Source organism: Tenrec ecaudatus, chromosome 14 (assembly GCF_050624435.1).
Source record: "Tenrec ecaudatus isolate mTenEca1 chromosome 14, mTenEca1.hap1, whole genome shotgun sequence".
Classification (NCBI taxonomy): domain Eukaryota; kingdom Metazoa; phylum Chordata; class Mammalia; order Afrosoricida; family Tenrecidae; genus Tenrec; species Tenrec ecaudatus.
In genome coordinates, this window is record NC_134543.1 from 117850524 (window position 1) to 117866270 (window position 15747).

The 15747-nt window shown below is 41.3% G+C and overlaps 1 pseudogene; it reads left to right on the forward strand.

Moving 5' to 3' along the window:
• Nucleotides 1-1809: 1809 nt before the first annotated feature.
• Nucleotides 1810-1911, forward strand: LOC142427100 (small nucleolar RNA SNORA31; annotated as a pseudogene).
• Nucleotides 1912-15747: the final 13836 nt, after the last annotated feature.

Sequence of the window (15747 nt, forward strand, 5' to 3'; positions counted from 1 at the left end):
AGGCTATTTCACATGAGACTATTTAAATATTTTTATTTTTACAAAGGATAGAATTACTCATTTACCTCTTGACAAAAGAGAAAGCAATTCCTTTCATCAACATGCATTGTTCATGTGATTTTGACCTCAGACATGGAATATTGGGGTGGGAGGTGGGTATAAAGGTGTTGGCAAAGTCTGTCAGCACAAGTTCCCATGAATAATTAGTTCCTCATAAAAGTGGGATAACGAAACACCTAAATTCTCATTAGGTCTTATAAGCCTGTAACTAGTATTGTCAAATAATACCAAGTGTCTCCAAGTATTTTAATTTTGTTATGCTTATTATGATAAGTAGGTTTATTGGGCCAACCTGGCCAATGAACACATGAGGGATTAATCGAAGGGCAGTTTAATTGAAGGGCAAAGAGAAAAATGGTTCGTCAAACCTCCCCTTTCTTGTCTCTTGCTCTTGATCGGACCAGTATGCGACTGCCTAGGCTGGTTCTTTGCCTCAACTTGTGAGCTACACTACCTAGGGGACACCCAACCTGTGGACTGTGTAACTATAATTTGAGGTTCCTTCAAGACCTGCTTCGCCAAACTGCTATTTTATACATCACTTGAACTGGGGAGTGTCGGACCCTGTCATCTGGCTCACTGTGGGTGACCTGCTCTGCTGTTTGCTGCCTGTGGTCAGATTGCCTGAATTGCTCTACAGAAGACTTGGCTGTCTGCTTCCTTGCCTTGCACCTGACAGCCCTCATAAGTTGGAGGACTGCCAGTGTATTGACTGTCTCATGTCAGTGAGTTGCATTGAGCCATTTGTACTGCTCTATAGAAATAATTAGCTGTTTATTTCTTTGTTATATATATATATATATATATATATTTGTAAATGTCCTGGTTTTGTTTCTGTAGAGAATCCTGTCTAACACACTTATGAATTACTTCCTCTTTCTCATCTAAGAAAACAGTAGCTGTCATATTTGGAGTCCAGGAGAGGTAATAATAAATTTAGGATTACAGCTATTCTTCTTGAAAACATTCAATTCCCCCTATTTTTATTAAGATATTTCTATTCATCTGTAACAGTGAGCAATGCCTTCTATCATTTGCAATCCTCCCATCCCCTTAGATGGTAACATTTACCATATTTTGTTAGTTGTGGGATGGAAAACATGCATAAAATCATTTTGGAATAAAACATGTTTGTGGAGTGAAACAGATTCTATGACATATCAAATACATAATAACACCAGCATAAGGACAGACATGCAACTCCATGAAATAAAATTTAGAGAGCAGAAATAAATCCTCAAATTTATGATAAATCAATTTCTAAGAAAGCTTCCAAGACAATTCAATAGAAGAAAGAATACCTTTTTTAATAGATGGTCCTGGAACAACTGGATATCAACATGCAAAAAAAGTTAGACCTTGACCTCGAATCACATATAAAAATCAAGTCAATATAGATTAAAGCTGTCAATGTATGAGCTAAAGCTATGAAACTTTTTAAAAAAGGTATAAATATTTTTCTGTCTTTGATTTATTCAATATAACAACACCAAAAGAACAGAAAATGAACAAAACAGATAAATTAGATATCACTAATATTTTAAAGCTTTTGTACTTTATAGGGCAATATAAGGAAGGAAAAAAACAGTCAACAGAATGGAAGAAAATATTTGCTAATTGTATTTTTGACAAGGATTTGTCTGAAATATAGAGAGTACATTTATAGCTCAATACGAAAACACAAATAACACAAATTTATAAATAGACTGAGGCAAGCTACTGACTGGGAGACTATCTTTGGCAATAAACTATCATATAAGAATTGAATAATTAGAATGTGAAAGAATACAAAGTCCCTGCGCTTTCTGTTTGTCTTTGTGGCAGGTCCAGATTGAATGAGGAATTACATAGCAAAAAAAAAAAAAAAAGAATCGAATAATTAAATTAATTAAAAAATTTTAACAACAACAAGACAAAAACCCAATCAAAAAGTAGACAGGACTTTTTGAATAAACATTTCACCAGAGATGGCATTCAAGTGGCTCGCCCCTCATGACAAGATACGCAGTGTCATTAGTCATCATAGAGATGTAAATCAAAACCACCCTGAAATACCATTTCACCCCCACTTGGATGGGAAGATGCAAAGCAAAACAGATCTCTTATCTGTTGCTGGTAAGAATGCAAAATAAGATAACCATGTGAAAACATTATGGCGTTTCCTCAGAACACTAAAAATAGAAGAACCCTACGACCCAGCAATTCCACTCCTATGTATACATGTACACGAGCGGATACCCAAAAAGCAACTGGAATGTTTTTTTTCAAAGGGATGTATTTAAATTTTTTTTACAAACGACCTTATCACCTTCAAAGTACTCTCCATCACACATAGTACATTTGTCAACTCTGTGATTCTGTTCTTGGAAAGATTTTTCAAACTTGTCTGTTTGGATGGGTGATGACACCTCTGTCGTGTTTTTTTTTTCCTTCACCTCTTCTACATAGTCAAGTCACTGTCCTTTCATGTCCCTCTTCATTCGCAAAGACGAAAAAGAAGTCATCTGGAGATAGGTCAGGTGAGTAAGTTGTGTGGGGCAAGAGTGGCATGCTCTCTCTCTCTTTTTTTTTTTTGCCAAAAAATTGGTGCACTGAGATGGCTGAGCGAGCAGGTGCATTTTTGTGGTGGCAAAACCAGTCCCCTGTCTGCCAAAAAACAGGCCTTTTTTGGTCACACACTGTTATGCAATCTTTTAAGAACCTCTAAATAGAAAGTTTGATCAGCAGTCTGACTTGGTAGAACAAACTCCAAATGCACTACAAGTCAACATTTTCATCTGTTAGGGAAGTTGACAATGTCCAGAACAAGGTTTGTCATCAATCAACATTTCACCTTTTTTTGAAATGAGAAAAACACTTGTACGCTTGAATTTTTCCCATAGTGCTATCCTTGTCAGCTGTGTTCAACACCACAACAGTTTCTGCAGCATTTTTCCCAAGCAGGAAACAAAATTTCTCAGCCACATGCTGTTCTCTTAAATCAGCCATTACCAAAAAAAAAAAAAAGAGAGATTGGAACAAAATGGCTTTTATGAAAATATTCACTGTGACCAGAGAGAACCTTTCAAGGTGATGCCAGTGGGTGCACTAACTCAGAGTGAATTGCTTGATGCTCACCCAGAGGGGAAAATGCATATTGCAAAAGCCCTGCTCAGCCTAGTGCAATTCTGTTTTTTGGGGGTGGGGTACCCTCTTGCACTTTGAGCACACAGGTGCAAGGAAGACCGAGAAATCACCTTGAACTGAGCATTCTTTCTCTCTTTAATTGATCCTGACCCATAGTGACCCTATAGGACAGGGTAGAACTGCCCCTGTAAGTTTATGAGACTGTAACTGTTTCTGAGAGTAGGAAGCCCTGTCTTTCTGTAGTGGAGCAGCTGGTGGTTTTGAATTGTGGGTTTTACTGATCTCAGCTCAACTTGTAACCACTGTGCTTTTGAGGATGGGAGAAAGGAAAACTTGACGTGCAGCGTTTGCTAATTTCTGTGATACATCACAGAATACTTTTATCATGATGGACTTCAGGCCACTAAGGTAGCATCGCTAAATGCAAGACTAGGAAGGAGGCATACACGTTCAGCTCCTGTTAATAGGTACGAGCTGGCTTCTGCACACTTCTACCTACCATTCTTCAAGGTTCTAAATTGCCCCAGCCTTATGTCTCTGCTGTTCCTCTAATAAAGTGAGTCTCAAAGTGTGGCCTCCATACCATCAGTATCAGCATCATCTAGGAACTTCCGAGAAACGCAGTTTGAGCCCCAGACCTGCTGAATCAGATCCTCTAGATGTGGAGCCAGAAATCTGCTGTAAATCTGTCCTCCAGCTAATTCTGATGCAAACTCACGATGGAGAACCACTCCTCTAATGGACTAAACGTCCTCTCAAGAGACTTTGTAGTTCTGCATGCTCTGCCGGTTATTCTCTCCCTTCAAAATTTCACATTGTTCAGATCTATGTGCAAATGTCACCTCATCAACGAAGTTTTCTCCTCTGTCAACCTCTTCCTGTTCCCCAGCCTGTTTCATATTCAAAATAGCACTCATCACTGTAAGAAATTATATGATTTGTTAATTTGGGCACTTGTTTCCTTTCGCTCCCCAAAACTATAATGTACGTTCTCTGATAGCAGGCATTCTGCCTGGTTCATTTATGCATGTCCAAATGTTCTCCACACGTTTGCAGTGTTTTGGCATATCCTAAGCAATAGGAAATATTTGTTAGATAAATCAATACATTTTATAATTATTGTAAGCATTGATTTTCTATTCTAGGTAGTGTACCAAGTGAAGGGACAAAAATAGGAAAAAGAAAAAAGCTAAAATAAAGAGGAAAGACAATTATAACCAAATGTTTAGAGACCACCTTTTCTCCCCTTTCCTCATCCTCGTAATATGCAATTCAACCTTCACATAAACTAGCCCAGGTAGTAACTTATCTAAAAAAAATTAATTAAAAATCACCCATTATTCCTAAGTTCTTGTCCTATCGTTGTTTCTGGTAACAGCTTTATTTGAGATTTAATCCATATGACACATAATTCATTCATTTAAAGGGTACAGTTCATATGTTTTTAGTATATTCAGAGTTGAAAAGCCATACTACAATCAACTTTAGGATGTCTTATCACCACAAAGTCCTTTCTACCAGTTAGCAGCTACCCTTCATCCCATGTCGCCCCAATCCTAAGAGCCCCGGCAACAACTATCCACTTTCTGTCTGTATAGTTTGCTTATTCTGGACATTCCAGATGAATTGAATAATAGAATCAAACTATGTATAGTCCTTTTGTGATTGGTTTCTTTCACCTAGAACATTTTCGAGATTCATTCATAGTGTAACATCTGTCAGTACACTATACCATTGTGTATAGGCCACATTTTCTTAATCCATAGTCATCAACTTATGACATTTGAATTGTTTTCATGTTTTGGTTATTATGAATTCATGACTTTGAATGCTTTTTCATGAGCTTATTGGACATTTATTTTCTATGGAGAAAGGTTTATGTAGATCATTTATAAATATATAAAATAGTAATACTATATGACATTGATAACATTCTCACCCGTCTTTCTGAGTTGTTTGTAACCTATTAACATAAACTCCCTGCCACCTCAAGTTTCCTATCTATGTACTCTTTTAAATTGTTGTTTTCAGTTTGATTCCCATGTACTCTCTTCCCTCAAGTAGATTCCGATTAATAGCGACCCTTCAGGACAGAGTAGAACCCCCTTTGGGTTCCAGATTGTAAATGTTGACGAGAGAAGGCAGCCTTATCTTTCCCCCACTGATAGATAGGTAGATCTTAAAAGAGCACACATCTCAAGGTAGACAAACTTTCAGGGGATATTGTTGATTTAAGGTTTAAAGATTATCTCAGAGGTTTACCCAGCCTCCATGATTTCAGAAAATCCATGAGAATTTGAAATTCTGTTCTGCATCTCTCCATTTTTGACCAAGATATGTCTATAGAATTTTTATCAAAGCACTCAGTTATCATAACCAGACACCATCCAGTTTTCTAGTCTCATGGCAAAGGAGAAAGTTTACACATTCCATTTCCTCCTCCTATTCTTGACTCTCTTTTCAAAAACTTTGTTGCTTCAGATGAATAAAAACCAATCGTTGTGCCTTGGATGGCTGTTTGCAAGCTTATAAAACCCCTAGTCCTATGCACTGAATTAGGAGGCATGACTTTGAGGAATCACTGAATTTGTTTTAGTCTCACTAGTGAAGACATCTCATGTAGCAACTACCCTCAATCGCCATGCCAAGGAACCAAATCCCACGGAGTGTTGGATTGTACACACGCAGCCTCAGAATTCAATTATTTATTTTGCTCATTGTTGTCAATATATCTATCATGTATTTTTGACAATTAAACTTTTTTATAGGTGTACAACTTATTGACAGTAATTACATTAAATATCTGTGCACCTCTACTCTTGACTAATGCAATTTTTCCATCACCATAAACCAAGATTCAGTTCTCCATAAGGAATACCCTACACTGTCCATCTCCCTCCTGCCTTTGGCAATGGTTTAAAACCTGTATGTTTGCATGTTCTTGTCTTTTTATATAAATGAGCTTATACAATATTTATTCTTTTGTGATTGAGCTACTTCACTCAGCTGTCTTCTAGCTCCATTCATAGTGTAGCAAGGACACTGTAACAAGGCTTCATTTCTTTTACTGGATGAATTTATTTACCCATTCATCTGCTGATGGGTATTTTGGCTGTTGGGAATAGTGCTGCAATAAGCATACAAGTATCGAAGTCTCTGCTTTCCAGTCTTTTAGATGTAGGAGTGGATACTCAAAAAGAAAAAAAAGCCTGGAAAAAGATCTCCTGGGCGGAGCTTTTTTAATATGCATTTTCCCCACTAGGTGAGCATCTAGCAACTTGCTCTGAGTTAGTGCACCCAATGACACCGCCTGGGAAGATTCTCTTTGGTCACAGTCAATGTTTTCATAAAAGCAGTTTTGCTCAAACCTCATTTTTTGTGATGACTGATTTAAAAGAACAGCATGTGGCTGTGAAATTTTATTTCCTGCTCGGGTGGTGGGGTGTGTGTGAAATGCCGCAGAAACTGTTTTGATGTTGAACACAGCTTACAAGGACAGTGCTTTGGGAAAGACACGTGTACGAGTGCGTGTTACACAGGGTTCTCTAGAGAAACAAAACCAGGATGCTAATAATTATATCTATACAGTTAATAAATAATAAATAGTTAATTATTCTATAAGGCAGTACAAATGGCTCAGTGCAACTCACTTCCATGAGACAGCTAATACACTGGCAGTCCGTCAAGTCTTGAGGTCCTCTGGGTAGTCCTCGTGGAGCAATTCAGGCTATTAGGCAACAGGCAGCAAACAGCAAGCAGGTCACCAACAGTCAGCCAGATGACAGTCCGACAGTCCCCAGCTCAAGAGATGTACCTTCCAGTAGCATGGCGAAGCAGGATGGGTTAGGCATCCCACAGGTAGTGTAGCTTGCAAATGGAGGCACAGAGCCAGCAAGGCAGCCCCACAATGGTCTGATGATCAGTGAGCAAGAAGAGGAAGCAAGGCTCGCTGAGCCATTTGTCTCTCTGCCCTTCAAATAATCTCACATGTGTTCATTGGCAATGTTGGCACAACAAATCTACCTATCACATTCTACCCCTTGCCAACTTGGCACCTGTACACACAATTCTTTAGCCATATACACTTTCCAGACATTAATGAAATCACACTTATATTTCACATCAAACATCTATCATACATATAAATGAAAGCAAACTGATTCCAATTGTATCTGATATATCATACATGAACCAAGTAAAGATATTCAGTAAGCACATATAAAGGAAATACACTAACAATCACAAACCTTGCTTTTGCAATTGGTCACGTGGTCGTAACTGATAAGTAGAACTACCTTCTTTACTATCCATTCTGTATGACCTTTGTCCTTGGCAAGCACCTCAGCTGGCTGTGGTTTTTGGCCTGGTGGGGTGACCCAGACCTTCGTTCCTGTGGGGTCTGGGTCATTAGATGTCCTGTCAGGATTGGGTTGCTCTACCTTACCATTTACTTTAATCACAGCATATGGTAGCACTAAGAGTCAGCCTATGGGATATCCGAGATCCCAGATATATTATTCTTTACCTCCATTATGTAACACCAGTCCAATTTCTCCTTGGTAATCAGGATCAATCACACCACTCAGTACAGTGACATCCTTCCTGACCTGTTGATCCAAAGGCATGAGAATCCCAATGTGACCAGGGGGCATTCTCAACGGACAGTTCAGTGGAATCTGTGTTGTTTCCAGGTGGGAGAGTTCCTTCCTTTGGGACCACGACTCCCCAGGCCTGAAGCACACAGGGTTGCTGGGACAGGAAGCAAAAATGCTGCAAGTGGATCACTAGGAGTAATAGTGAGTGGCGCCACTCCAGCTTCCAGCCCTTGGTTCCTGGACCCATGAATCTGGCTATTGGAGACATGGCACCATATATTGGCCACTGGTTTAGAGAATACATAGTTTCCTGGAGAAGATTTTCCCAGTCCCGCAAGTTGCCACCTAGTTGGTGGTGTAATTGTGTCTTTAGGAGCCCATTCCATTGTTCTATCAAGCCAGCAGCTTCAGGATGATGAGGAACATGATATGACCAGTGGATTCCATGGGCATGGACCCATTGCCGTGTCACATTTGCTGTGCAGTGAGTTCCTTGATCTTAAGTAATGGTATGTGGGATGTCACGCTGGTGGATGAGGCATTCTCTAAGTCCACAAATAGTAGTTTTGTCAGAAGCATCGTGTGCAGGGGAGGCAAACCCATATCCAGAGTAGGTGTCTATTCCAGTAAGAACAAATCACTGCCCCTCCATGACAGAAGAGGTCCTATGTAATCAACCTACCACCAAGTTACCAGTTGATCTCCCTGAGGAATGGTCCCATATCTTGGACTCAGTGTTGGTTTCTGCTGCTGGCAGATGGGGTACTCAACAGTGGCAGTGGCCGAGTCAGCCTTGGTGAGTGGAAGTCCTTGTTGCTGTGCCCATGCATAACCTCCATCCCTGCCACCATGTCCACTTTGTTTATGTGCCCATTGGGTGATAACAGGAGTGGCAGAGGAAAGAGGAGGACCAGTTTCCACAGTGCGTGTCATCTTATTCACTTATTAAAAAATCCTCCTCTTTAGAGGTAATCCTTTGGTGAACGTTCACATGAGACACGATTACCTTTACTTTCTTGTACCATTCAGAGAGGTCCATCCACATACCACTTCCCCACATCTCCTTGTCACCAATGTTCCAATCATGGTCCTTCCAACTCCATAACCATCCAGCCAAACCATTAGCCACAGCCACAGTATATAATCTCACATCTGGCCATTTTTCCTTATATGAAAACTGAGTAGCCAGGTGCACTGCTTGAAGTTCTGCCCATTGGGAGGATTCCCCTTCACCACTGTCCTTTAGGGAGATCCCAGAAAGGGGCTGTAGTGCTGCTGCTGTCCACTTACGAGTGGCACCTGCATATCGTGCAGAGCCATCCGTAAACCAAGCATGACTTTTTGGGTCTTCAGTTAAAGTATGGTAAGGAACTCCCCAGGAGGCCATAGGTGCATACTGAGAGAAGGAAGGTACTGTGACAGGAGTGGAGACTGTGGGTATTTGGGTCAATTCATACAGCTTACTTGTCCCTTTAGGTCCTGCTTTGGCCTGATCTCGTATATACCACTTTCATTTAGCAATGGAGTGTTGCTGCACATGTCCAACTTTATGACTCTGTGGGTCAGACGATACTCAGTTCATGATGGGTAGTTCAGACCTCATGGTGACTTGGGGGCCCATGGTGAGGTGTTCAGTCTCCACCAAGGCCCAGTAACAGGCCAACAGCTGTTTTTCAAAGGGGGAGTGGTTGTCTGCAGAGGATGGCAGGACTTTACACCAAAATCCCAATGGTCTTTGCTGTGATTCACCAATAATAGTCTGCCAAAGACTCCACACTGCATCTTTTTCTACAACTGACACCTCTAACACCATCGGGTCAGCTGGATCATATGGTCCCAGTGGCCAAGCAGCTTGCACGGCAGCTTGAACTTGCTGAAGAGCCTTTTCTCATCTGGGCCCCTCTCAAAATTGGAGGCTTTTCATGTCATGTGATAAATAGGTTGAAGTAGAATACTCAAGTGAGGGATATGTTACCTCCAAAATCCGAAGAGGCCCACTAGGCATTGTGCCTCCTGTTTAGTTGTTGGGTGGGTGGTGGCGGGGGGTGGTGGGGGTGCAGATGCAATTGCTTATTCTTCACTTTAGTAGGAATATCTCAACATGCCCCAAACCAATGGACCCCTAGAAATTTTACTGAGGTGGAGGGTTAATTTCCCAACCTCTTGTACACAGATGTTGTACCAATGAATCTAGAGTCTTTGATACATCCTCCTTAGTGGGTCCAAGCAGCATAATGTCATCAATATAGTGGACTAGTGTGACATTTTGTGGAATAAACAGCCATCAAGGTCCCTTCGGACTAAATTATGCCACAGGGTGGAAGAGTTCATGTACCCCTGGGGGAGAGTTGTGAAAGTGTATTGTTGTCCTTGCCAAATGAAGGCAAATTGCTTCTGCTGGTCCTTTGAGACTGGTATTGAGAAGAAGGCATTGGCCAGATCAAAACTGCAAATCAAATACCAGGAGAAGTATTAATTTGCTCAAGCAATGAAATCACATCTGGAATGGCAGCTGCAATTGGAGTCACAACCTGCTTAAGTTTACGATAATCCACTGTCATTTTCCAAGATCCATCTCTCTTCTTTACAGGCCAAATTGGTGAATTAAATGGGGATGTAGTAGGAATCACCACCCCTGCATCTTTCAAGTCTTTGATGGTGGCACTGATCTCTGCAATCCCTCCAGGAATGCGGTACCGCTTTTGGTTTACTATTTTCCTAGATAATGGCAGTTCTAATGGTGTCCACTTGGCCTTTCCTACCATGATAACCCTTATTCCACATTTTAGGGATCCGATGGGGGTTCTGCCAGTTACTAAATATGTCTATTCCAATGATGTATTCTGGAACTGAATGGAAATAACCACAGGATGAGTTCGGGACCCCAGTGGGCCCACAGTGAGGCATACCTGAGCTAAAACTCCATTGATAACTTGACCTCCATAAGCCCCCACTCTGACTGGTGGGCCTTCGAAACACTTTGGGTCTCCTGGAATTAGTGTCAGTTCAGAGCCAGTGTCCAGTAATCCCCGAAAAATTTGATTATTTCCTTTCCCCCAATGAACAGTCACTCTTGTGAAAGGCCGCAGGTCCCTTTGGGGAAGGCTAGAAGAAAGACTAACAGTATAGACCTTTGCTGATGTAGCAGGGTCCTCCTTCAAAGGGACCCGGCCTCCCCTTCATTCAAGGGGTTGTGGGTCTGTAAACTGGCTCAGGTCTGGGAATTGATTTTGATCATGACTGTCTTCTGCTATTCACCTGATCTAGCATTATTCTGCCTGTATCGAACACGTAAATAGTTAGTAGGCTTCCCATCTAATTCCTAGGGACACTGTGGCTAAGTAGCCATTGCCATTAAGTCCACAGGAGAAAGGTTGCTTTGATTACTACAGAAAACTTGCTGTCTATTATAACCACGCCCACCCTGTCTCTGTTGATTCAGTGCTGACACCTGCTTTCTACCATCACAGGGCCCAATTAGCCCCATTGTGGGCAAATGTTGGAGTTCACTTAGGGCAGTTCCCACTGTTAATCCTGGTGCACATAAAATAGCAATTACAGGAGTCTTCAGAGATGCTGGGGCCCACTTCACAAATGTTCCTTAGGGTTGTGGTGAAGGGTATGTCCTTAGGACACCCTCTTTTGGGGTCTATGGGAAATCCTGATAGATCCATCCCAACATACCAATTTCCCTAAGGTTTTGGATGCATTCTTCTGCAGTGTACCAAGGTAGATCAGGTACCTCAAATTGGTCTAATCTAGGCCATCTGGCAGTCCATGCTTCAGCAAACCAACCAAATAAGGAAGTAGATCCTCATTTAGCCTCTCTGAGACATTGAAAGAAAAACCTGTGCTTAGGGGTCCCATATCCAGAAACTCAGACTAGTATAATATTACATTTCATGCACCAGTTTTCCACACCCTTAGTAACAATTCCCAGGGATATTCCCCAGGCTTGTGCTTGTATGTATTCGAAAACCCGAGCAGATCTTTGTGAGTATAGCGCGCTTCTTCTTGGGTAATCATCTCACCCTCACCTTTAGAAGTTCTCTGAGCCTTAGTTTTAGTTACAGGTCCAGAGTAAATAATGGGTGGTAAGGGTGTTTCCTGGGTGCTCTCAGCAATATCTTGTAAGGCATCTGCCTCAGGCAATGTTACACATGCTACCCCACCTGGCATTTCAGCATGAGCAATTTGGTTAATCTGTTCAGGTGTGGCTTGTTCTATTGACAGTGGATTAATATCTTCAGCTGGGAGGGGTGGATCTATTGACTTGGGTGGCTCAATTGTTTCTAGGGGCTCAATATCCTCCTCTCCTGGATCATCAATCCATATGTTCCCATCCCATTTTTCAGGGTCCCAACTTTTTCCTATCAGTACCCTCACTTTGGTATCAGACACTGCTCTAGATCTGCAATTCAGCTGATGTTGTAATTCAGCCACTGCATAATGAGACTGTGGACATGGTTCTCAGCAATGTCAGCTCTTTTACTAGAGGAGAGAAAGCTCTCCTTTGTAGCACAGGCAGAAGTTTTAAAGTTGGCTCCTGAGGCGCGCTTCTGTGGCCTTGAGACTATCCTCTCCTTAATCACACTTTCCATTGTAAGGAGGACCAGCCAACCAGCTTCCCTATACTTGCCATCCTGACAAAACTGCTGGAAAATATCAAATATACAATCACCCAGAGCCTCTCCTTTAACCAGCACTTCATCTATTGATGGTGCTACTGTAGATATTAGTTTGCTATTTCACACCATGGATTAGTAAGAGTGGCAGATTTACCCATGCCTTTGTAGAAATAGCATTATTAGTGCTGTTAAGAGTAATCAGGCTGGAGAGCCAATTTAAGAAGCCCATATTTATGACTTTATTTCTCTAGAAACACTCCGGGTACCAAGTGTGTTAGACAGGGTTCTCTAGAGAGAGAAAAAAGGGCACTAATAATTTTATATATATTTAGATAAATAGATAACATAAGAAATAAACAGTTAATTATTCTATAAGGCAGTACAAATGGCTCAGTGCCACTCACTTCTGTGAGACAGCTAGTACACTGGCAGTCCTTCAAGTCTTGAGGGCCGCCGGGTAGTCCTCCATGGAGCAATTCAGGCTATCTGGCCACAGGCAGCAAATAGCAAGGCAGGTCACCAAAAATCAGCCAGATGACAGGGTCCAACAGTCCTCAGCTCAAGAGATGTACCTTCCAGTAGCATGGTGAAGCAGGTAGTTCTTGAAGGAACCTCAAGTTACAGTGACAAAGTCCATGGGTTAGGTGTCCCACAGGTAGTGTAGCTTGCAAATGGAGCCACAGAAACAGCAAGGCAGCTGCACACTGGTCTGATGATCAAAAAGCAAGAAGAAGAGGCGAGGCTCGCTGAGATATTTATCTCTCTGCTCTTCAACTAATCTCACATGTGTTCATTGGCCATGTTGGCACAACAAACCTACCTATCACAGAACGGTTTCAAAATAGGTGAAATGTTGATTGATGACAAACCTCATTCTGGACGTCCATCCGCTTCCCGAACAGATAAAAATGGCAACCCATAGTGCATTTGGAGTTCCACCAGGCAGACTGTTAACCAAGCTCTCTATTTAGCAGTTCTGAAAAGATTGCATACAGTGTGCGGCAAAAGCCTGATCTGTGGCACATGGGGGACTAGTTTTTCCACCACAAAAATGCACATGCCTCTCTTGCCCCATGCACCTTACTCACCTCTCCATGTGACTTCTTTTAGGTTTTGCGAATGAAGAGGGACATGAAAGGACAGCTATTTGACTATGTAGAAGATGTGAAGAAAAAAATGAGGGAGGTGCTGTCAGACATCCAAACAGATGAGTTTGAAAAATGTTTCCACGAATGGAATCACAGATTTGACAAATGTGTTAAGTGTCATGGAGAGAACTTTGAAGGTGATAAGGTTGCTTTGTTAAACAACAACAACAAAAAATTAAATACAGAGCTTTGAAAAAAAATCATGTTTTGGCGGGGAGGAGTACCCCCTCATAGAATGCAGGAAGATCACAGGCAGGTGGGTACAGAGTCAGGTGGATGCAAGGTGGGTGGAAACATGGCAGGTCTCTGGCAGCTCCTAGGGTCAGTGGCAGAGAGGGGTGCTCCTCATAAAAGGTCACATCCCCAAGAATCCACACGGCATCAGACTGCGACCTCACTGGTAGATTGGATTCCACCCCTATACTCTTATACATCTTCAACTTGACATTAAATTATCTAACTACCTAATGGTTATATTTTAACCTGTCTGTATCTACTTTTATCATCTCTACAAGACTCCCTGTCTGATAACAAGGTTATTCACATCCCTCAACTATGGTCAGAGGGAATTCATCAGAGGCTTCATCTATTTGTGGATCCTGCAAATGGATTTTGGGCTTCCACCATAGTCATCTATAGTTCATCTACAAACTAGGTGTTCACAATTTAAGCTCTGATACCATTCCCTCCTTCTGATTTGGTTTTAATATTTACAATTCTTGGATCACACAGGCTGGTGTGCCTCTCCCATGTGGACTTAGTTGACACCTCACTAAATACCTTTATTTTAAAATGATTTTTGTTTTCCTGGTTGAGCTTAGACTGATGAAGGGTGGTGGTGGATTAGTGAAACGTTTTAGAATCAGCACAAATTTTGGAGGTAAAATAGAGGATTGTTCAGAGATTAGATATGGGATATGAAAGAACTTGAATTTCAAAACAGAACATTTCTCTGCCTACCCACCCCAACCCCCCACTCCTTCACAACATCTCCCTCGGATTTCTCAGTCTCAGAAAAGTGCACCAGTATCTCCAAACAAAAGGCGAATGCCCATCCTTGATTCATGAGGTTCTGTGTCTAAATTCATCACTAAGTTTTATTGCACCTTTGGTGACATGTAGTGACTTGTGTGGACTTCTACGAATGCATGTGTACTTCATTATACATGACTTAAAACCAAGCAATGGAAATACAGCCAAATTCAGACATTACTACTGATTCAAAAAATGCCAGTGAACTTCACAAAGACTTTGCTTCAGGTTAAAAAACAGACTCCATATTCACACCAGACAGCCAGGTCCCTGGGCCATTTCCAGGACAGCTGCAGTAGGGAAGCAGAACACCCCAGATTTTACCAGTCAGTTGGGAAACCAGGTAGGCTGAAAAGTGGGAGTTGAAGCTTACCTGCGAGAACTTGAGAAAGTGGAATGTGATCACCAGGTACAAAGGCTCAGAGAACTGTTATTTTTCTGTGTTTAAGATGACTGAAGACAGAGACAATCTCTAGGGAAATGAAAGACTTTCTTATTTATTAGCTATGTAGCCTGGGAGAGGGTTGACCTTTTTGAATTTTAATTTGCTAATCTATTGAGAACAAGGAGTGCCAGACTGGAGTGAGTTTGGTAACATTAAATCATGTGATCGGCCTTAGCTAACAACATGGCAAATAGCCTTCATTCATATTAATTTGTCTTCTCTCCCTTCTGCAGTTGACATTGTAGAATAGATGACAACTGTTTGTTAGTTAATAATAGATACTCTGTTAAGACGCCTAGTTAATAATGATCTTTCGCATATGTATTTCCCAGATCAAGTGTAGGTTGTGGCTTGAGTAATAATTAAGATAAAATGCTTTTAATGTAGAAATTCATTACCAACTCATCAAAAGTTGTGTAGAAAAATGGTTATCACATCGAATGGCACAAAAGTTTCTTTTTCTTGCTTTGTTTTTCAACCTTTATATTGTGGTTTGAGTGAATGTTTACAGAGCAAACTGATTTTCCATTCAACAATTCCTACGCATTTTGTTTCACCATCCCCACAGTGTTACGCTCCTCTTCCTACTTCCTCCTGGTGTTTACCTTTGTCCTTCTTTAGTGGGCATTGTGTCCTGTCCTCTGAACTTTGTCCTGGGTCAATGCTGCCTCTCTGACCTAATGGCCTCTTTCATCTCTTTGATTATTCTAAGG